The following is a 22,325-nucleotide window of genomic DNA, read 5'->3' as shown; positions in this document are numbered from 1 at the left end:
TGTGCTTGGCTGTGCCCCCACAGATGGAAAGGGAGAGAGAAAAGTACCAAAAGGACTGGAAATATTTCACGTTTGTTGAGCTCAGATACCTCATTTGAGTCTCTGGGACTGGTAAATAGGTGCTGAAGTCAAAGCACTCAGTGTCTGTTGGTATTTTCCTGCTGTGTGAGGGGCTCTGGCTGGTGCCCTTGGATTGCTGGAAGAACAGGGATTGAGGCAGTGCAGATTTTAAAAACATTGGCATCAAATCCTGCCAGGGAGGAAACTTTGTCAAATGAGGCAGAAGGGGAAGGGGAAAAGAGAGGAGGAAGACTGGGAAATGAGCTGTGAGTCTGCAGCGTGGCTCTCCTGGGACTCTCCAGCTCTGCTCTGGCCACTCACCTCTCCCTGACCCGCCTGCTCCATCCAAACGCTTCCAGCCGGGTGATCCTCCTCTCCCTACCCCTCCTTCCTCCAAGCACTTGAAACCTTAAATCCTCCTGCACGTCCCTGTCAGTTGTTGTTCATGTCAACTCGAAATATCTGCAAATAGCCAAACATGGAGCTCCTTCCTTCTGGTTCCCATCCACGCTGGCACAAGGAGCCAAAAAATGTGGGAATGGTGTGTGGAGAGGTGCTCTCATCCTCCAGTCAACACAGAAGGTAGTTAAGCACTGAAATTAATAAACAGGAGGGTTTGAATAGATCCCCAAGCTGCAGTGATTTTTCTCCTGGAAGCACTGATCCATACAGTTTTGAGTTGAGCACTGTGTAAGTTGATTTAAAAATGCATCCAGTTCTGGCTGCAGGCATCTGGCCCAGGGTGGAGCAGGGAATAGCTCAGAGGTCTGTGCTGCTTCCCCCTGCCCTGGCTCTGGTGCTCACTGCTGTGAGTCTGTGGAAGGGATGGATGGGTCAGTGGTCCTGAGTGCTCTGCAGTTGGAATGTGGGGCTGGGGCACAGATGGGTCCTATTTTCCCATGGCCACGGGAGTGGAACATCCTCATTATGGCTTTGCAGGGAGCAGAGGACGGGACGCGGGCAAGTTTTCGAACTGCCTGGTGATTTTGAGGTGTTGCACTTCAGAGACTGTTCCTTTTCCAGAGTTAAAGTTCCATTATCTTCTGACTATCAGCCCCATTTCAGCATTCACAATGCACAGCTCCCAGATCGGCTGTTCTTGGGGTTTTTTTAAACAAAGCCTGGCTTAGGAAATGTCCCTTGAGACATCTGTAAAAGATTCTTGCTTGCAAAGCTACCAATTGATGTGCTCCTAATTATCGTAACCACGTTGTTTCTATGATGCCTCTGGTACAGAGGATTTTATCTTATCTTTTCACCTACAGGGTGTTTGTATTTGGATTTTCTTTGGAATGGGAAGTGGTGCTTAGAGTTTTGGAGTCTTCCAGCAGGGTGTACCCCCTCTTGCTTTAATCAAGGGTATATGGCCAAGGGAGAGGCAGTTTCTCTCTTTCCTGTCATGAGACACCCTGGAGAGCAGTGCTGAGGGTCAGGGTGGGATTTTTTTCAGGCCTTTACAAGGTTCACTTGGGTGTTGCTGTAATTGTCTTGTTCTTCTGGCACTTTTAAGTTTCACACTGACCTTTAAATTGTGAGTATCTTTTTGGGGCTGACTAGAATAGTTTTGGGGTTGCTTTTGGTGTGGTTTGTTTGGGTTTTTTTTCCATTTGAGACATCAGGGCAGGAGGAGGAAGAGGACAGGCCTGTGATGAAGTCACTGGGCAGCAGCTGAAGCCTGAGTTCAGTTCTGGTTGCCTGCTGTGGTACATTGGCCGGCATTAAACCCAGATATTTGGGGCCAAGTTCTAAATCCAGCAAGGTGAATATTAGAACTGCCGTCATTTTCAGTGGGGAAATATTTTACTGTTTGGTTTTTTTTACTTATTTATTTTAAATAGGAAGAAAACCTGAATAATTAAAAGTATCCCAGACTGTGGTCTTGTTTTCCATTCTCTGTTAGCTGCTATTTCTGATGCCTGTTTAAAAAACATGTGAAGCATCACAGTTTCCTAACCTGGCACTGTTTCCTGCACTCCTGATGCTTGCCTTGCTTAGAGATCAGTGAAGCAAATGAATCCAGAAGCTGAAAGGCTTTTGAGCCAGGCTCCTGGAGCAGAGCAGGTCAGGACTGCCAGAGATGGTGGCTTTTAGAGGGCTTGTAAGCACCAGAGCTGCTTACTCTGGAGAACTGGAAGGAAAACAATAAACTTTGGTTTCCCAAATGCCAGAAAAGTCAGCAGGAAACTGTTCACTCTGGTTTAGATTGCTTAGAGCAGTGATAAATAGAGGGTCATTGTGCACATTAGTGGATTGGTGTAGGTGGTTAACATCGTTCAGGAGCTGTATTTTCAAAAAAACAGCATCTCTGTGGTGCTTTATAACTTCACTGGTACCTTGATCTCCATGAGTCTGCTGATGCCCAGTTTCTTCCTGAGGGATTCAGCTGTGATGGCGTTGGGCTGGTTTTGGCTTTGTCCACTGATGGATCTCAGAGCAGTGCTCAGGAAGCAGTTGTCTGATTTTTTTCCTAGGCCCCTGTGAAGCAGATGAATGCCGTATGTCCCTCTGCCAGCTGAACTGTCCCAGTAATGTGGCTGTCACAGTGTCTGTGCATAAGACAATGAGAGGTTTGAACCATGTCCTACCCAGGGATCTGTTTTCCTGTGAGGACAGAAGAGTCTTTCCATAATGAGATAACCCTGTCAGTGCTGCAGCACCACAAGGTTCCTTCAAACCTTAATGATGAAAGGCAGAGTGAAGCACCAGCCTCTGGTAACAAGCAGAGCGCAGCACTTTGATGTTTTCCGTGAAGAAATCAAACGGGAAGTTACATTGACTCCTGGGATTCATTTGCTAAGCACACATATATCATCATGGGTGTGGGGAGTGGGGGAGGTTTAGGTCGGATATCAGGACAAGGCTCTTCCCCCAGAGGGTGCTGGGGCACTGCCCAGGCTCCCCAGGGAATGGGCACGGCCCCGAGGCTCCCAGAGCACTTGGACAATGCTCTCAGGGATGCACAGGGTGGGATTGTTGGGGCCAGAAGTTGGACTGGATAATCCCTGGGGGTTCCTTCCAACTTAGGATATCCTATGAGTCTCTGTTGGAGACTATCAAGAAAATCTAATGGCTTTGTGGAAATCACAGTGGCCGGGAAATATGGTGTCTCTGAGAGTTGGCTGTACATAGGACGGGAGGCTCTGTGCTGTTAATCAGGCACATAAAAATGAGTGAGGGAAGGATTCCCTTCCAGACCTGATCCCAAAGGAGCTGTCTAGAGGAGCCCAGCTCCTTCCATGGCCCACAGACTGAGGGTGCTTCAGCAGGACAGCGTGAGCTGTCCTGTGTGACCCTTTGCACAGGCATTCTTTGTGGGACTGTCCAGAGAAGTTTGGATGGGCATTTGGATGGCAAGAAGAGTCACTGGGAAGAGAGTCTCTGCCAGAGCAGACTAAACACTGCTTGCAGGGATGCCTTATGTGCAGGAAAATCCATCTTCAAGGTGTGTAAATATTGCTCAGTGTGTGTCCCTCCCTCATCAGTTAATTTACATGGAAACACCTTTTGGGATCAGCTGAGCTACATTTGTCAAACTTAACCAGCCTATTTGCTCATGTAAGGGCAGCAGTTTCCCACCTGGATTTTGCCCCCAAAATCCATGGTGTGACCGTTGCAGAGATCCATTTCAGTGCCCCTGACAGCACAGCTGGAAATGCCTGCCTTGCTGCTGTGGGGAGCAGCTATATCCTCCTGCCTGTGGCCACGTGTGAGAGAATTAGCTCTAATCTCAGGCACACTTGGAGTGCAGCTTGGAGCACAGAGGGATGCTGGAGCAATCATTTCCAGCAGGATGCTGGAAATCCTGCTTGGTGGCAGACTTTGGGGGTCAATTTGCACTGGTTGTGGTGGCCACTGGGAGCAGGGCAGGAAGCCAAAGGCTCAAACTTGCAGTCAGGCAGAGTTAGGTTATCTCTGCAGGGCAGTGAATCCCTCAAGCAGATTGTGAAGTCGCTTCAGGAGGGTTTAAATAACAGGTCAAGCTCGCATCATCCTCCTGCAAGGCTGAGTGGATCCTGTGCTGCACCAGAGAAATGGACCGAGTGACCTCTGGAGGTGTCTCGTTAGCCCTGTTTAATCATTCAGAGCTGTAGCTTTGAAGAATTGACTTTTCTTGGGGGGTTCCAATTACATGAAATTACACTGCAGGCGTTGCCCTCAAGACCCCTTACAGGCTTAGTCTGGTTCTAGGCTGCAGTAGGGGTGGATTAGAGGAGAGAATTACGAAGGTGGTTCAGCGGCTGAGCCTTTTAGCTCCATACCCTCAGCATTGGTGGCCACCACCAGGATGTTTTGGAGAACTGGCAGGCAGCAGAGGCAAGGTAAAAGGTGTTTCACCTCGCTTTTGTGGTGATTTGTAGTATTTGAGATTGCCCCTTGAAGCGTGGTGTGTGTCAAACTGGTTTTGTCACCATTGAAAACTTTCATATCAGTAAAATGCTCATTTACTTTGGAGTTTTGGCCACACATCCACACCCAGTGATTTGAATTTAACTGCCACGTGGGCTTTCTCAAATAATCCCACTAAATATTTCCCCAGGGCTAGTTCTGAGGCTTCAGCAAGGCTGGTCTAGGTGAGTTGTAGTCTTGGTGTTCCACCCTTTAGGTCCAAATCCAGTGTTTCTTACGTGCTCTGGCTCACACAGTCTGTGTCTGTGATCTGCCTCAGAGGCAGGCAACTTCCATGCAGTATTTTTAGTGGATAAGTGACCAGTGAAAAACCCTAAATCTGGAAATAATTAAACTTCTACGTTAACTTTCAATGTCAGCTGAATACTCAAGGGAATTTTAACATGATGTATGAATAATTAACACCAGCAGTTTAAAGCAGCTTTCTTGCTAAGACTAAGCACTATGCAAAGGAAGTAAAATAAAAACACCCTTTAAAATTTCCTAAAGGGAAAAGGGAAAGTAAATAATTACTTAACCTTCTGAGACTCTGGTGAAATCAGAAACTTCCCTTAAAATTACACTCTCAATAATTTCATATTTAATTGCCACAAAATCATGGAATTCAGTTACAATTCCCAGAGCAAATTGTAGCTGTGAGCCCCTGGTTGTGTTCATGTCCTTTCATGACTGTACATTTTAAAGGCAGAGGCCCAACATGTTGCAGTGTGCCTAAAAAATCCTGCTTTAAAAGTAAAATTACCATTTCAAGGTAAAATGTCATATAAAAGCTTGAAGTAATATCCAGCTTTCTTGGAGGAGGAGTGTTGTTCCATTCTAGTATTTTTCTGAGCATTCATCACTTGCTTCTGTTGTGCCATAGGGATGAAGTAGATAACACTGGAAGGGAGAGAGTTGGAGCTGGTGCTGCAGCTTTCCATCTTTGTCTCTCGATTTTGTACGATTCAGGGTCTTGATTTTGCTCTCACCAGACCTCCTACTTGTCTTCTGTGCTCGAGTTCCTTTTAAAGCAAAACAAAAAGCACAGTTCTGCATTAAATACGTCACCAGAAGATTGTACTGCTATGCATGCTGATGATCATAAAGAAAATACTGAACAGATTTGCTTTAACTCTCTAAAGAAATTCACCTCCAGGCTGAATGCCAGTGTGAGAAACACTGGCTTTAAAAGGAGCAGTTTTGGAAGGTGATAAAGCCCTGGAAATAGGATGAAATTTCCAAATGCTCCAGAGCTGTAACAAACAGCTTGTGGTAATAAAGAGTTGGCAAGGATAATCCCTGATTGAGAAGAGCTTCTAGAGGATGGAGCAAAATAAAGTCACTTACTATCAGTTTAAAGTCTGGCCTTGTTAGTGAAGTCAGTTTTTTCATGGAATCATAGAACAGTTTGTGTTCAAAGGCATCTTAAAGACCATCCCATTCCAACCCCCTGCCATGGACAGGGACACCTTCTGCTAGACCAGGATGCTCCAAAGGAGTTCCTGCTGCAGGGTTCCTTACCTGTGTGGCCAGGTGATTCAGAGTTTCATTTGATGGTGGCTCATGTTTGGTTAACATCCATCGGAGTCAATCTGCTCAGTGGAGGACAGCTCAGCCTACAAATCTCTTTTCTTTCTGTTGCTGCCTTTCAACAACAATGTAATTCCATTTAATACATTCTGGTAACACTTGGTGCTCAAAACTGAGAGGAGATGGGCAAAATTGGATACAAATGCATCTTGGCTATGATTCAGCTGGTTCTTCAAGTCCTCTGGATCTGAGGAGGAATTAGAAAGGGACAGTGTGTGTGTGTGTGTGTGAGGAGCTTCATGGAGGGAGTGCCAGTGAAAGTACAGTGTTGTGTAGTTGTGGTCAGGCAGTCTGACAGCTCTGTGCTGCAAAAAGCAGGATAATGAGCACCTTTTCCTTCAAGTAAGGGTTTTTCGGGCACCTTTGATTTCTCTCTCTGAATTTGTTCCTAGCTCTTAAAATACTGTTTTTAATTGATGTTTTCTTTGGAATAATGAATAATGTCGGCTCCTAACATGTAAGAAAAGCTTTTCTCCCAGACTGGTTTCAAATGTACTTTGCAAGCCCAAACCCAACTGCTTCATCAGGTGCTGAATTACAGCAATATGTCACCACAGACTCTTCCTGTCTTCCTGCAAATATATCCAGATACAAATATATCCAGTGTCTGCCCCAGAAACTGTGGGAAGCTGACTTCATTCTGGCTCCATTTGGCACTGCCTGGAGATGCTGATCCATGACCTTGCCGCCTGGAAAGCGCCTTGTGCGAGCAGGAGGCAAGAAAAATAGGAGGCTGAGATGGAGACACTGCAGGTTTCCAGGGAATTTGTGGTGCAGGAGGGGTGTTTGTGCTCGGAGGTGAGGTGTCCAGGTGCAGAGGGTGGCTGGAGAGTGCACAGGTACTAGTGCCAGCCTTAGTGACACAAGAGGGAGCTATGGACTCTCCTGAGATGTCGCAGGGTTCACCCAGGCATGGAAACACGTGTGAACGGGCAGGAGAAGGAACCTCGGGAGCACAGGAGCCTCTGGAAAGGCAGACCAGGCATCTGCTGTGCTTGCCCTTCTAGGGTTGCTTTGCTACTGGTTAACCCTAAGTGATCTGGAGAGGAGGTTGGAAGGGCAAACATCTTCCCCAGGGAATACAGATTAAAAATAGTAGATGGCTAGCACCTGGACTCGATGATTTAGAGGTTTTTGCCAACCTAAATGATTCTGTGATTGTTCCTGAATCTGATGCCATTGTGGAGATACGAGTTAGATGTGTGGAATTACACCTGCTGCCCGAGTGTTCAGCTTTACTGCTTATTCCTACCTGTTCATTTAAAACTACACCTGGCTGTAATTCCATGTCACAAACAGGCAATCCTCTAAAATTTGCATTATGTGAAGCTCTGTAAGCATCAGCTGCATCAGCAGAGCTTCCTGGAGGCTTCAGATGGGGTGCTGGGCGAGTCCAGGGCTATCACTAGTGCTTGGTACTCTGCAGATACTCAGTTTCCATATTCCCTGGCTCAGCCTCGTTTTCTGGATAATAGCATTGCTCAAATTATCAGGTGGTTTGGAGCTCTGCATCCCTTGACCATTGGTCCATTCCCTGCTCTGTGTGTTTGACTGTGCTTCTTCTCAAATATCCAGTGTGTTTTCACTTGAACGAAATTGCTGCTTTCCCTCCCTGTCTCTTCTTTAAAGCTCTTTAAACACCTCTCGCATTTTTGTCCTCATTCTTGCCTTTCACCCCAGTTCCTGGGTGGATACTACGTGCTATACTTGATACAGTCTGAGCTATAAATAAGCAGTTTGTTGGAAAGTAAAATTAGCAGGCCAGATTTTCTACCACGCTTCTAAATCTGTGCCCAGGCACCTCAGAGTGTGCCTGTCCTCGTTTCCTGAGGTGCTGAATCCTGTTGTTATCCTTGATTTCAATGGGGATTGGTGGTGCTCAGGACTCCTGGAAATCAGGTCACTTTTATATTTGGGTCCTGGGCATGGATGGAAGAGCCTTATCTCCACTGCTGTGTTATCAGTGGAGAGATTAAGTCATGGACAGATTGGAAGCTTGTTCCAGGTCAATCCCTTACCAAGCAGCAGAGTGAAGTGGGGGGTTTGGGGAGGGAGGTTCCTGTATATGAAGGGTAGTATGAGATTCTCAGTGGGTGACTGTGGACTCACTCACATCCCTGTGGTGACAAATTGCAGGTTCTTGAATTCACATCCATCATTTCACTTTGAAATGTGGTCACAGGCTGGAATTGTTACCCTGATCTGAACATTGTTGAAAGGGACTCATCTGCAGATCTGCTGCAGGAATGTTCCTGGTGAGTTATGGCTGGAGGTAACCACAGAACTTCATCTCCCTGTAATTGTCCTAAAGTGGTGCCAGCTCCATTCTCTTGCAGTCATTGAAAGTGTTGCTGTCCATGGAATACAACAAGGATTCAGTCAGAAGCCTGAGTGAGAATTTTTTTAATAAGAATCTGGAATTTAGGCAAATGGAAGAATAAAGTTGTGGCAGCTCCATGTCTTCAGCTCAAATCAGATTGTCCAGCTGAGTGTGTAGTACTGCGTTACCACACTAATGAGCACAACTAGAAATGCCCACAGAGAGAATTCCTGGTCTTTGATTTTTGACAGGCAATGAACTGATGAAAATCAGAACAGGGACAGCTTGGTTGTGCTCCTAAAAATGCACTCAGCTGTGGGCTGCTGCTGTTTGTGTTTTAAGTGTGTGCAACACATGTGCATTACCCCAGTGATTAAGCTAATTGAAATCACAATTCCCAGCCAGCACTGCACCAATGCAAAGGGAAATACTTCAGAGGTGCAGATTTTCATATGGATTGCTTCCTGTACCAGGGAGCTGTTCCCCTGCTGCACAACAACCACAATACAGCTGTTAATGCTGGGGGAAACATCAGCTCTGAGGTGGAGGAATTCACTGATGCCACCTAAACCCTTGCTGCTGGCCTGGCTGGGGACACAGGGAGCCTGTGCTGTGCTCTGACTCTGCTGTGGCCAGTGCCAGGTGTTAAAGCTCAGAGAGACTGGGTTGGTCTGGGAACCCTGCCTGGTGCTTTTCAGCCTGGTTTGGAGCCCTCAGCACGTGCTGCTGGGCACCGAAGGATGGATTTCTTAGCAGCTCTGCAGCCTGCCCTCACCTTCATGCTTCCAAGGCTGCTGAGCCAGGCAGGTGTTGGGAAATGGGCCAGGAAACAATTAATCTTCTCTAGTTTAGGAATTTCTAGAAACACAGTAGGAAGATCATCAAAGAGTGGCCCCTGTGGCTACTTTACCCATGCCATGGCAGCTCATTCAACAGAGCATCATCAAGGGAGGTGATGGATTTGTTCTGCTGGAGTCTCCTTATGGGTTCATCTTGCTCCAGGATAAGTTGGGAAAATGGGCTCTGCAAGTGGAAGAAATATCTCACCAGAGTGCTGACATCAGTTTTGTCTTTCAATCTGCTTTTTGCTTCAGAAAAAAAAAAACCAAAATGTGTGGATTGCCTGGGAGCAGAATAAGAGGGAGCTGCAGCTGGACATGGGAGGGAAGGGATGACAGAAGAAGGGCCAGTTCGATAGATCCTTGTTGACACTGCAAAGATAAATACTTGCTTTACCTGCCACCACGAAAAATAGTTCTGGGCTTTTGACTGTGTTTTTGGCAGCTGTGCTTTTGTAATTAAATTGTGCCTCTGGTTAGGAAGGCACAGGTAGAGGATGATTAAAAGCCTCAGAGGATGTGGTTGCTGCATTTCTCCATTTACAGCTGTGTAAGCCAGGGCTCTGCTCTACAAAACCTGAACATACACAGAGTATCAAGCAGAAAGAGGTCTGCATGCAGAGCATCCAAAACAGGTTTTCTTTGTTAGCTCAAGAGCTTCCAGGTTCTCCCTCCAAGCCTCCTGTGTGCTCATACACCAAGACAAGTACTTGGCATCATGTTCCACTGCTCCGAGCTCTGCTGGAGGAAGAGCAGCTGCTTCAGTCTACATTTCCCAAGCCCTCTCCTAACACAGCTTTTCCCTCTTTGGAAAGAGTGTTTACATAGCTACTTTAAGCAAGCAGGGATTACAGAAAGAGGAGGTTAAAGCTGAATTTGGCTTATGGGATTTCTGAAAGCTTCCTCTGTTGCCAGCTCCCTCCTGCCAGTCCTTCTGGGATCCTTCAGGGTGGATATGGTCTGGTGGGGACCAGGAGTTCCTGAGCCTGGAACTCAGGAGCTTGTGCTCTTCTGGAAGGAATGAGGGCTGAGTTTCATGATCAGTTTCCAAACTTAGTCCATGATGCCAAAGGGCTGGGCTGTGCATGCTCAGCCATTTGTCCTTGTCCTGTTTTTCAGCTCCCCTCTTATCCCAACAAAGCCATCACAAGGTCGTTTGGGGATCAGTTTCATAACAACTTTCCTTTTGCCCGTGTCAGAGCCCAGCTCAGCACCACTCCTCAGCTAACAAGACCAAGTGCAAGAGGCTGCACCTGGGTTGAAGCAATCCCCAGCTGCTTCTATACATTCATATATTGCTTTTGGCATCCAGGAGAGTCATGTTAAACACCCCGAATCCCACAATGGAAAGGGTAGGGGACAGGGGAATACATGTAAAAGAGAAAGGATTGGTGAAAGAACAAGTGGAATGAAACCCTTGCAACATCCTTTTGCAGTAATTAGGTAAGTTAATGCTGAGTTGCTTCAAACCCCAGGAGAGGAGAGCTGGAGAAGCTCTCCTGGAATAGGATTCCTGGGAGCAGGGAAAACCATCCTGGATGGCAGATTACAGCATCAAACCGGTTCCAAATACCACTGGTGGGGCAACCCCTGAGGGAAAAGCTGCTGTTCAGATGAGAGTATGGTGTGAGGGAGGTCAGCCAGCTCCACTTGAAACTGAGCTTGAGCAGAACGGGGTGACTTGGAGATCCTCAGGGTAAGTTCACTGGGCACTCTGGATCATTAGAGCAATTTTTGTGCCCTCTAAATACAGATCTGAGTTTCTGGGTGTGCTGCATCACTGCAAGCCTGGAAGCTGAGGAGGCTTGAGTGAGCATGACACATGGAGACCTGGTTTTCCCTTTTTCCTTTTTTTTTTTTTTTTTCCTTTTCTTTTTCATGCTCTTGAAATTTTGGTGGAGAGAGTAAAAAGTGTGTTCAGTCTGAGCCTGCCAGGAATCTGCAGTTGTACCAAGTTCTTGAAGAGAGAGGCCTACAGGCATTTTATGTGCATGAAAAAACTAATGCAAGGTTTTCTCGCTGTCAAGACACATCTGTAGGAAGCAGAGGAGTCTGTGTGCTCTTCCAGGGCCTCTGCACCATATTGCTGCATTCCCATTATTCCTCGAGTGCTGCTTCCTGATGGGAGGCTGTAGCCAGGTAGGGGTTGGTTCCTTCTCCCACCTAACAAGTGACAGGATCAGAGGAAATGGCCTCAAGTTGCACCAGGGGAGGTTTAGTTTGGGTATTAGGAAAAAGTTCGTCTCTGAAGGGGTGGTCAGGATTTGGAACAGGCTGCCCAGGGCAGGGGTGGAATCACTGTCCCTGAAAATACTGAAAAACCATGTGGATGTGGCACCTGGGGACAGGGTTTAGTGGTGAACGTGATGATTCTGGTCCTGATGATCTTTGAGGTCTTTTCCAACCTTAATGATTTTATGATTCTGTTACTCTGTGATTAATCCTGGTCCCTCTGTCCCCCAAACAGCAGTTACTGGGAGGAGCCCTTTGGTGCAGTTTTTGGTGCAGAAAACAGGATGTGGTGCCTGTTCAGGAACGCTGGAAATCAGCTGTTGTGCTCTGATTTACTGCATGGCTGGGGCAAAACATGGCCAGGCAGTCATCAGGGGGAAGGAAAAAGGTCTTTAAGAACTCCATATTTTCACTGATGCAGATTCCAGGTGCTGACAGATTTTGGAAAAAAGGGGCAGCCCTTCCTTAGGTATTTAGAAATAAGAGCTGAGTGACTCAGTCCCACAGGCTGTGGAAAGCTCTGCTTCCCCTGCTGAGTCTCTCAGGAAATGTGTATTTGACCTGCTCTGGCCACACCTGCCCATTCCTGCCCACTGATAATCCATGACATTCAGGTCCTGTGAGCAGAGGGTCATTTTGGGCTTGAAGGTGCCAATAGTTAGCAGGGGATGTAAGGGAACTCTTGGGTGCGAGATTAATTGTTGGGGGATGAGTCCCATAGCATAGAAGAGGTTTGTTGTGCATGGGGCTGCCAGTTTCTCTCTGGGAAAGAGACATTTCAGGTACCCCATAAAACCACATTACTAAGACGTATCGTCCTCCTCAAGAAATGCAGGATCTCTCCAGGAAAAGCCTGTTTCACTTTTGCTGCCCATTTTCTGATATATCACAGAATGGTTTGAGTTGGAATAAACTTTTTAAGACCATCCAATTCCAACCCCTGTGCCAAGGGCAGGGACACCTTCCACCATCCCAGGTTGCTTCAAGCCCCTATCCAGCCTGGCCTGGAACACTGCCAGGGATGGGGCAGCCACAGCTTGTGTGAGCAACCTGTACCAGGGCCTCCCCACCCACACAGGGAATAATTTATTCTTAAAATCCAATCTGAATCTCCCCTCCTCACTCAGCTTTTCATGTATGTTTAGAACAGAGTCCAGGTCCCTCTCTCACATTGGAAAACCATCACCGGTCATGAGACAATGTCTGAGTCCTGTCTGCTCTCATCACACTGAGCACAGGACAATCCAGAGACTTGAGTAACTGACCCAGGGAGAGTATGAGGAACCAGACTAATTATGGTGAATACTCAGCTTCGACATTTTCTTTGTGTCACGATTGTTTAATCCTCCCTTAATCCCCTAATGCTGCTCAGTGACTTTTCTTGTGTTATCTTCATTGTCTTGCTAATAAGATGTTGCACGTAGCAGAGATTTACACTGAAAGGTATTAAGGAGGATTATATGAAGATTAGACAAGAAACACAATAAGTTGGAGATTTCTGAGTACCCAAATTTTGAATTTCTGTAGTGCAAGGATTTTACTGGTTTTTTTCAAAGAATTCATAGAGAATTTCTCCTAGAAAACTAAAGAAGTTGCTGCTGTTCAAAAGAATTCTCTTGAATTGCAGCACTGGTTATGTTCAGGCTGCTACTAGCTGTATTTGTCATCTGGTTTTATTGTTTTTGGTTTTTTTTTTTCAAAAAGTGGACCCAACTTATGAGGGGAAAAAAAGAGGGGGAATTGAACTCCCATGGGATCTCTCTGTGCTGGACCAGGTGCACATGAGCATCCTCCATGATACCTCTGCTGATGAGTGCAGGTGGACTTCGACACTCAGATCACAGATTTCAGAGGGCTCTCTGGGTGCTGGAAATTGTTTTGTGCTGAGCCTTTATAACCACAACTATTTAACCTCTAAGGCCTGGCTGTGGTGGAGTAGGGCTGATGTCTTGCAGTTGAGATTTTGGGCTGTTATTTCACCATCAGTAAAACAATGTAGCTGGAATTTTGCAGGAGCAAAGGCACCCTTGCATTAGATCAGCACCTGAAATGGAAAATTAAAATACTTTAGAATAAAATAGCAGAAACCAAGGAGGAGTAGAGACTGTATGGTTAACTCTCAGAGCTACTGGAGATTAATCTTACTGTAGAACCAGCCACTGAATTGGGATTTGGTTACTCTGTTTTGCTTCAAAAGCTACAACTCTGTGTGTTCAGTGTCAAGCTGGGACACAGTGCTTGTGTCCTGTCCTGTGAATCCCTGATGCTCTGCCACAAGAGCCTTTCCCAAGACTTCACATTTGCCTCAGGAATCTTCTGTAATCGAGTGTCTGGTGCTGGTGGGTGTGAGGCTGTTTTGACTTTCCGGTATCCATTCTTTCCAAAGAAAACATAGAAATAATGAATAATAAATGGTACTTGCTGACAGCTTTTCTAACATCTCCTACCTGTCCTTAACAGTGGTCTTGCATTCCCTGTTCTATACAGGTTGGAAAACACCACCTGCAGTGGTGGGATTCTCATCTGAGAATTCTGCAGAGCATCCTACCTCTGACACCCATTCTGAGCTCTCAGCAGGCTCCCTTCACCCTAGCTTTTCTTGTCAGCCCAGCTAATAATAGCTGGTATTTATTATTAGCACCCTTTTGTTATTAGCTCCATGAATACAGGTTGAGTGAGTCACAGAGTCACAGAGGGATTTAGGTTGGAAAATACCTCCAAGATCCTGCAGTCCAGCTGTTCCCCCAGCACTGCCAACCCACCACTAACCCATGTCCCCGAGTGCCACATCCACACAGCTTTTAAATCCCTGCAGGGATGGTGATTCCACCAGTTCCCTGGGCAGCCTGTGCCAGTATCTGACCACCCTTTGGAAAATGGACCTGTTCTGTCCCTGTGCTCTGAGGTGTTCAACTCCATCCATCCCGGGCAGCCTGATCTGAAAATCTTCCAGCAGTGGGAATTTCCTGCCTGACAACATCTCATTTAGTGGTTCACTGTGCTCCTTGTGGAAGGGCTGACCTGCTGTCCCACTGAACTTCCCATTAATGCAATTAAAGCCTCTTGGTCCTGGCCTTGTCTACACGGACATGCCTAATGAATCCTTTCTTTTGGGCAGGAAAATGCACATGAAGATGACTGGAACTAGATGATCTTTAAGGTCCCTTTCAACCCAAACCATTCTATGATTTTCTGTCTCCCCTCTGTCTTGTTGAAGTTGTTTGACCCCACTCACAGATGTGGGGGGGTTTTTTTTTAAGACTTCTGGTCAGTCTGATCCATTTTCACATCTTTGCTGAAGCTTCAGATCCTGCTTCAAAAGCTCTGGGAATTCTGCACCCAGCCTTTAGAATCAGAAGGGCTGGAAAAGATAATGCAGCACCACTAACATGGCAACAAACTTCATCTTATGTTGTAATTTTTCCTAAAAATTATTTCTATTTCTTTGTCCAAGGAACTTTCTGATGCCATCTGGAGTGGTAGGGGTTGCAGTGTTGGATGATGCAAGTTCCTACCCTTACCACAGAACCTGCCTAGACAGGAACATGCTGGTGGCTAAATTTCTGGACCGGCCAGCCCTGTGTTCCTAGCCTGCTATGCAATTCTGAGTTATGGAATTGAAAGAAGCCTTAAGCCTTCTAATTAACTGCTGGCTACCCAAATAGATAGCAAATACGAGGAGTGATTTACTGTCACACTGACATGCTCTACAGTCACGATGACAAGCACAAAATGGAAGTTTTCTCAACTCAAATGCTCTCCTGTGATACAGAAGAGGCACTTCATAATTGCAGAACCAGAAAATGGAGACAGCTTATTTCACTCCTGGCAGCTTTGTTAATAAAACATTGGGAAGGCAAATAATTATCTGACATGCAATTACATCTAAGCTGTTTTCCTTGGGGAAAAAAACCCCCACAGTAGAAGTGTTTGGCGTCTGATTTTATTATCCTGTCTGGAAAGGCTGTATTGGATATTTGGAATGGATACTCGATTTATGCTTTGTTATTGAGCAGATTGAGCACTGGTTGTCTACTTGGGTTGTGTTTTACTGCCAGGGAGTTTGAGTGGCCAGGGTGAAGTAGGAACTTTTCTTCTGAACTCTTAAACTTGGAAAGAGTTTGAAATGCAGGTTGGGGAATGCCCAGACTCTGGTAGTTTTCCAGAAGCTTGTGGCCTTGCTGTTTTTGTCAGCACTTCTCAAATGATCAGATCACAGAACCAGAGAGTGGTTTAGATTGGAAGGGACCTTAAAGGTCACCTAAATTCTTCCAGCTCGAGCAGGTGGGGTGTGTTGTAGGGAGTCTGGTGAGCTCTGCTTTGTCAAATGAGGTCCGTGCATGCTCCAGGTGAGATTTCTGTGTGTTCCCCATGAGGTTCTTGCTCTTCAGCATGCCTGGCTGTGGATAAAGCCACTAAGCTGAAATTTGATTGAATACTAAACATATTTTGTCTCCAGGATTAGGACAGCAGGATCCATCCAGTCTGGCAGAGGCTCTGAGGCCAGTAACACTGTGTGCCTGAAATAAAGTTCCTCTTGAAGGAAAAATTTCCTTTTTGGGTTTTCATTGAGCAACTTTCTTTTCCTTCTGATTCTTCATATGAATGAGTTTCTATGCTGGAGGCAACTTTTAGTATTTTTGTCAGCCTGAAATTACAGAATCACAGAATGGTTTGGGTTGGAAGGGACCTTAAAGCTCATCTCATTCCAACCCCCTGCCATGGGCGGGGACACCTTCCACTAGACCAGGTTGCTTGGGGTCCATCCATATTTTTTTTCTTAAAACATCAAAATATTGAAGATGCATCAAAATTGATACGTTTGCCGTTTCCATGAAACGCTGGATGACTTTTATTGAAATTGAAGAATTGCTCTACATGCCCACAATTAATATTTTTTCATTCCATCTTTAATTGCATTAAAAGTTTAATATTTCTTGCTGTATGGATATTTCCATCTTCCAGCAGAATAAAAACCTAAGAAGCTGCTTTGCCAGCTCTGGAGACATCAGCTTGTACCTCGCGATCCTTGCGGGCGGGTAGTTTATGTTTCAAAATTCGCATGGTTAAGGAAAATCTGAGGTTTATTTTAATTGAAAATTTAATCCTTGTGCTTCCCAGGGACACTCTGGTTGTCACGTTTGTAAAATCACACAGTAAATTAAAAGCTTTCCAAAGGCACTGTAGCAGAAGATGTTGCCACTTTCAAGGCAGTTGAGTGCTTGTGGAGGGAGGGGGTGGGGGAATCATCAGATATTTTGTGGTTGCTTTCCAGGTGCATGTTCTTAGGCCCTGAGGCAGAGGGGAAGGAGCTGGACAAAGCAGGGTCAAGGCAGGACTTATATTGGGCTGGGGCACCAACATGTGATGTAGCTGATGCAGTTGAAGACATCTCTGCTCGTTGCAGGGGGTTGGACCAGATGAGATTTAAAGGTCCCTCCCAACCCAAACCAGTTTGTGACAGAGGACCTGGCCACTGGTAGCCACTGGCTGTGGGCTGTCTGAGTGTTTTGGACTGGTTTCAGTGGTGTGGGAGCTGCACATCTTCACATTGTCATCTTGGAGTGGATGTTTAGCTGATGCTGTTTATCTTATTTCCAGGACTTGCCTGCTAGGGGAGGCTAAAAATAGATCACGTTGTGTTTTTCTGTCACAAAATCAGGGTGAGTGTTAAAGAGTGAATTCTTGGACTGATTTACTGAAAATAGCAACCCATGTTAACACGAACCAGAGATCAGTGTATAAACATGCAACCCCCAAGAGTATTAAAATTTCTTGAAGTTTAGTAGGTATTTCTTGCAGTCATTAGGTGAGATTTTTAGAGAGTTACTCTACTTGGCAATTGCAAAATACAGGAAATTCTGGATAAAGTTCAGTTGGTGCCTGAGAGAACAAAGCACAGGAGACTGTAGTGTGCCTTCAGTGTGAACATTCTCAATTAAATCATAGCTGCTTCTGAGGGGTTAGTTTTGGATCTGGTTTAGCAACTTTGGTGACATGGACAGTGGGATTGAGGGCAGCACTGAGGGAGAAGGTGTCAGCAGTCCTGCCTGCTCCATGTGATTGTGGCACACACTGGTGGGGCTGGAGGACCCTCCCCTGCCTGGTAGATGGTGATGGAATGCTTTGCTGATATTCTTAGTTGCTGAGCAGGGATATCCAACAGTTTTTAAGCCAGTGAGAGTTCAGACAGAGTAAGTAATTCAGAATTCGATTCTTTAAAATCCATATAACACGACTGGGCACAGCAGTGAGGTGAAGGGTTCTTTTCTCTGCAAGCCTTGGAAGTTGTTTTGGATTGAATAGTTTGAATCAAGTAGCATTTGCTGCATGCTTCTGATTTTGCTAGAAGCAAGTAAAAGTTCAAACTGAAGTCTTGACTTTGCTATACATAAAAATTCCTTTGTAGGATACATCTGTTTTGATCTCAGTTTGACTGTTTGTCTCTTCTGCATCTTGCATCTAATTTGTATTCCAACGGGATAAAATGAACTTGGTAATGGCCTTTTAGCTTGTCATCTTAAAACACATGCTCAGCCTGGAAGAGACAATAAAAGTCATGTTTATGAGAGTCTTACAGTCTAATGATTGGGAATGGACTGACCTGCCGGCTGCAGGGACACATGCAGAGTGGATTTTAGATGGATCTTTTAGTTAGTGGTGTCAAAACTAGCAAACAGCACAGTTTTGGATCTGAGCACTGTTCTAGAATCAATTACAGTCAAAGAAACGCTTCCATGTCTTTATCAGGCATTCACACACTGTGCTTCCCATTGGGAGCATCTGCCCTACCCAGGGTGTCTAAAAGCTGTATGACCAGGTGGGAGCAAGTCACATTACTGCTATGACAGCCAGGGGAAGAAGTGTGTGCCTTCAGAGTTACTAATATCAGGTTATAATACACCAGTAAGAGAGGAAGTTGTGAGTTGTCTTCTAACGTTACCAGTTTCTCACTACTCACCACATAAAGATGTTGGCATGGTTAGTTCAAACTTTGGCATCCAGAGTTCAGTGAGATGGATCTCATTACCACCATGGAAACTCAGTGTTGCCTGTACTTGTGCTGCTGTTTTCCTTTAGCAGTGATGGTTTGCCCTCCCTGGGTGTGTGATACCACACCTGTCATCTTCTCTGGATCAGAGAAACCTGTGGCTGCCTGGAGTTCAACTCCAGCTGTGACGTGGGTTGCAGCTTCAGTGAGAAGAGTAAATAGCCTCTCCTTGTGTAGTAGGTCCCTAAAATATGTATGACTAACTAGTGCCAGCAGAGCTGGGGTAAGCCAAGGAGCAGAGCATGTTTTGACGGCATCAGCCCTTCTGTGCTGGGAGCGTGCAAGGCTTGTTAGCGGATGTGATTCAGCACTCCTCGGTCCTGACTCTGCTGCCAGTGCTGGTTTGCTGTCTGGTTAGTGAGTCAGCAAACTTGCAGCTTCACCCTGCCCTTGTCTGGATGAATTTTACTGAGCCAGGGGACAGAAGCTGCTGCAGGCAGTGCATGTGCAGGGAGGACAGCGAGAAGCGAACGGGATGTGCCTCAGAGGCCTCCAGCCACGGCGACTTCTGGCTGGGATGAGGAGTCTGTCCTGAGACACACCTTATTCAGTGATTTCCTTTTACAATAAAGCTGCTGCAAGGGAGTGGATATGTCTGCCTCCAGAGCTTTGGTGAGTGTCCCCACAGTTTTTGCCTTAACTGGGAGCAAGCCTGCAGCCTGGGTTATCTTTTACACTGTGTAGTTACACTGCTGTGATTCACACTGCAGGCTTCCTTGGCAAATAGGGACTCCTGAGTGAAAATAATTGGATATGTAGATGATTCTAGAATCATTTAGATTGGAAAACACCTCTAAGATCAACAAGTCCAACCATTCCCCCAGTACTGCCAAGCTCATCGCTAACCCATGTTCCCACATATCACATCCACACATCTTTTAAATCCCTCCAGGGATGGTGACTCAATCATTGTCATGGGTAGCCTGGTCCAGGACTTGACAAGTCTTTCCATGAAGAAATCTTTCCTAATATCCAATCTAAACTTCCCCTGGCTTAACTTGAGGTCATCTCCTCTTGTCCTGTTCCTCGTTCCCTGGGAGCAGAGCCCAACTCCCACCCGGCTGCACTCTCCTGTCAGGGAGTTGTGGAGAGCCAGAAGGTCCCCCCTGAGCCTCCTTTTCTCCAGGCTGAGCCCCCTCAGTTCCCTCAGCTGCTTCTCATCAGACTTGTGCTCCAGAGGCTTTTATTATGTATTATCAGGACCATCACATAGCTTCCACTCCCTGAGAGTAAAAAAACTTTGACATGTTCCAGGCTGAAAGCACAGAACTTGAAGCAAGCAACAACATATGAAGAACTGTTTTAAAGGTACCTGGAAACTTAGTTTACTCTTGAATTTTGGAGGGAAACCCCCTTGTTTTCCTACTGTGGTGCCTTGCATGAACGTGAGGTGAGTAAGGTGGCACAGGCCTACAGATTTTATGTTGGCTTGTAGTCTTGCAGTAGTTACTTGGAGTAACTATTACACCATCCTGGTAAGTCAGTCATCACATTGCACTTGTGGATGGATCGGAGAGAGGGACAGAGCTTCCTTGTCTCTCTTCCACTCCATATTATTTTACTCTTTTCTTCAGCACACGTAGGGTAGAGGTAGAGAGCACAGAGGAGGGATCAGAAATGCAGGAGCAGAAACAGATGGCCAAAGCTCTTGCTTGTGTAGCCAGAAAAGCTGATGCTTTTCAAACTGCAAACTTTGATGGAAGTTCTGTGTTCCAATTCCACATGGTTTCACGCAGTTCTGTGTCTTCTTCATTTCTTGTGTAACTGCTGTAGGAAGTAGAGATGGCTGAGGGAGAGATTTGAAAGATTGCTTTGAGGAGTTGAATTTGGCTTCTGACTTTGTGTTGAAACAATGGTTGATTTGCCTTTGAATAAAAAAAGGCAGCAGCTCTTAGATTCAGTCCCGTTCTGTTATTAGTGCTGAAATTGTCTGAAGGAATCGTCTGGAGTTGCCTGACATTGTCTCATGTGTTTCATCCTCACCATTGTTAAGGTTCATTAATGATTCCATTATAAACCCCTATTTGCAGAAATGGTTTTCTAAAAGCAATCTCTGTGTTATATTATTATGTTGTTTATATTATATAAATGCTCAAGGACTAGACATGTATTAATAGGGAGCCTTGTGATTGTGGAGCCAGCAATTATTTGACTGGTGATTACTCTATCACAGACTCTGCTGACTCTCGGCACTTTGGACAGGAGAAAAAAATTCCTTCTGCAAATTGGGAAGATAATTTCCTTTGGAATAGTGGTTGTTACACAGTGCTGGAAATCCTCTGAATGCAGATAAGCAGTAAAAGCCAGTTAGCTCTAGGCAATGCAGTTGATGCTTTGGAATAGACTGTCATGGTGGAGAGCCTTATGAGTCACCAGGGATATAATGAAGATGCTGAAGGAGATCTCCAAGCCTTTCAGACAAGGATGTGCTGGGTGGAAAACCAGGCAGCTGTACCCATTTTTCTTCCCTGTACTCCTTCCATAGTGTGTCCCACTGGATGGGATGGCTGTGGGAGTGGGATGAGGTACTTTCTCCCTACTTTCCATAAGGTTAATCACTGTCTCTTCCCTACTGTGTCACCAATAGAAAAGTGATGCCACTCAGTCCCCAAAGAAGGACAAGAGAGCAGCATTAGAGGAATGTGCAGGGCAAGATCAAGTGATTATGTCCTGCTTGGTTGCTCCAAGGACCCAAGAATCCCTTCCCACCCCTCAGTACAGTGCAGTCACAGGCTGCCTTTTCCATGAGGATGCCACAGGACAGTTCTCCCTATATGCCAGCCTCTTCTATGGGTGCATCTAAAGGATGGGATTCTGCTTCCTCCCCTCTTCTCCTTAAGGGTTAGGGAAGGGACCAGTCCCTGCACACATACTCCAGCCACAACACCTTACTGTGTAAAACGTGTGAAATTCCAGCACCATGCTGGAGGAAGCCCAAGATGGAAAATTCTAGCCCAGCAATTCCTTATAATTTTCAAACCACTTCGGCCTTCCTTACAGCCAGTGACTTCTCCCTTGTTGGTGGAATAGTGGGGAAAGAAGGACCAAGCCCTGGGCCAAGAATCTCCACCCTCAGCTGCTACCAAAAGCACAAGGACTACGGATAAAAGGTCTATACTAGTGCCCTTCAAAATTCAGCAGCTTTGCCAGAAGATTCTGGTAGAGCTAAGCTGCCTTTCAGGTCTTTCCCTTTTTATTTCCCATTGTTCCTGTAACAAATACCTTGAATATAAATGGTAAAGGTTTCTCCCTGCAAATTCTTGGATAAGACTTGATAGTTGATCTCTTGGTGAAGAGTTCTGGAGCCAGGGCTCTTTAGAGGTGTCAGTAACCACTTCCTGGCAAAGGAAGCTCCCAGCACAGTGCTGGTTGCACAAGGGAATGGGAACTTCCAAGAGTTCCAGAAGTTGTGTGGGTTGACACCAGTTTGCTCAGTGAAACTTTTCCATTGCACCAAGTGAACAACTTCCAAAAATATTAATAGTAATAATAAGGAAGTCGAAGAGAGAGAAGGTGTCAGGGAAGGAGGGACAAAACATGTCCTGGCTGTCTCAAGGGAAGTGAGGAAGAAATGTAGACCAGCCATAGCCTATATATATATGTTTATATATTTTTATATATATTTCTGTATCTGTCTTGGTTGTGACAATTTTTATAGAAGAGCCTCCTGCTATACCACTGCTTTATTCAGACACAGACCTAGATGTCACCTGTTCTTTTGCCCAAGGCATTCCTGATTTAGCAGCTCTATAGGACTCCCATTATTCAAAGTTTACTTAAAATAATTACTGTAATCATCTGTATATTGTCACAGTGTAAGGAACCAGAAAATTGCATTGCATAATTC

The 22,325-nt window shown here is 45.7% G+C and overlaps 1 protein-coding gene across 2 annotated transcripts in view; it reads left to right on the top strand.

Moving 5' to 3' along the window:
• The window catches only part of SLC35F4 (solute carrier family 35 member F4), a 113,307-nt gene that overhangs the window by 56,247 nt on the left and 34,735 nt on the right, over positions 1-22,325 (top strand). The gene's annotated exons all lie outside the window — the stretch shown is intronic.

Source organism: Corvus hawaiiensis, chromosome 6 (assembly GCF_020740725.1).
Source record: "Corvus hawaiiensis isolate bCorHaw1 chromosome 6, bCorHaw1.pri.cur, whole genome shotgun sequence".
Classification (NCBI taxonomy): domain Eukaryota; kingdom Metazoa; phylum Chordata; class Aves; order Passeriformes; family Corvidae; genus Corvus; species Corvus hawaiiensis.
This window is presented reverse-complemented; position numbering and strand designations above follow the sequence as displayed.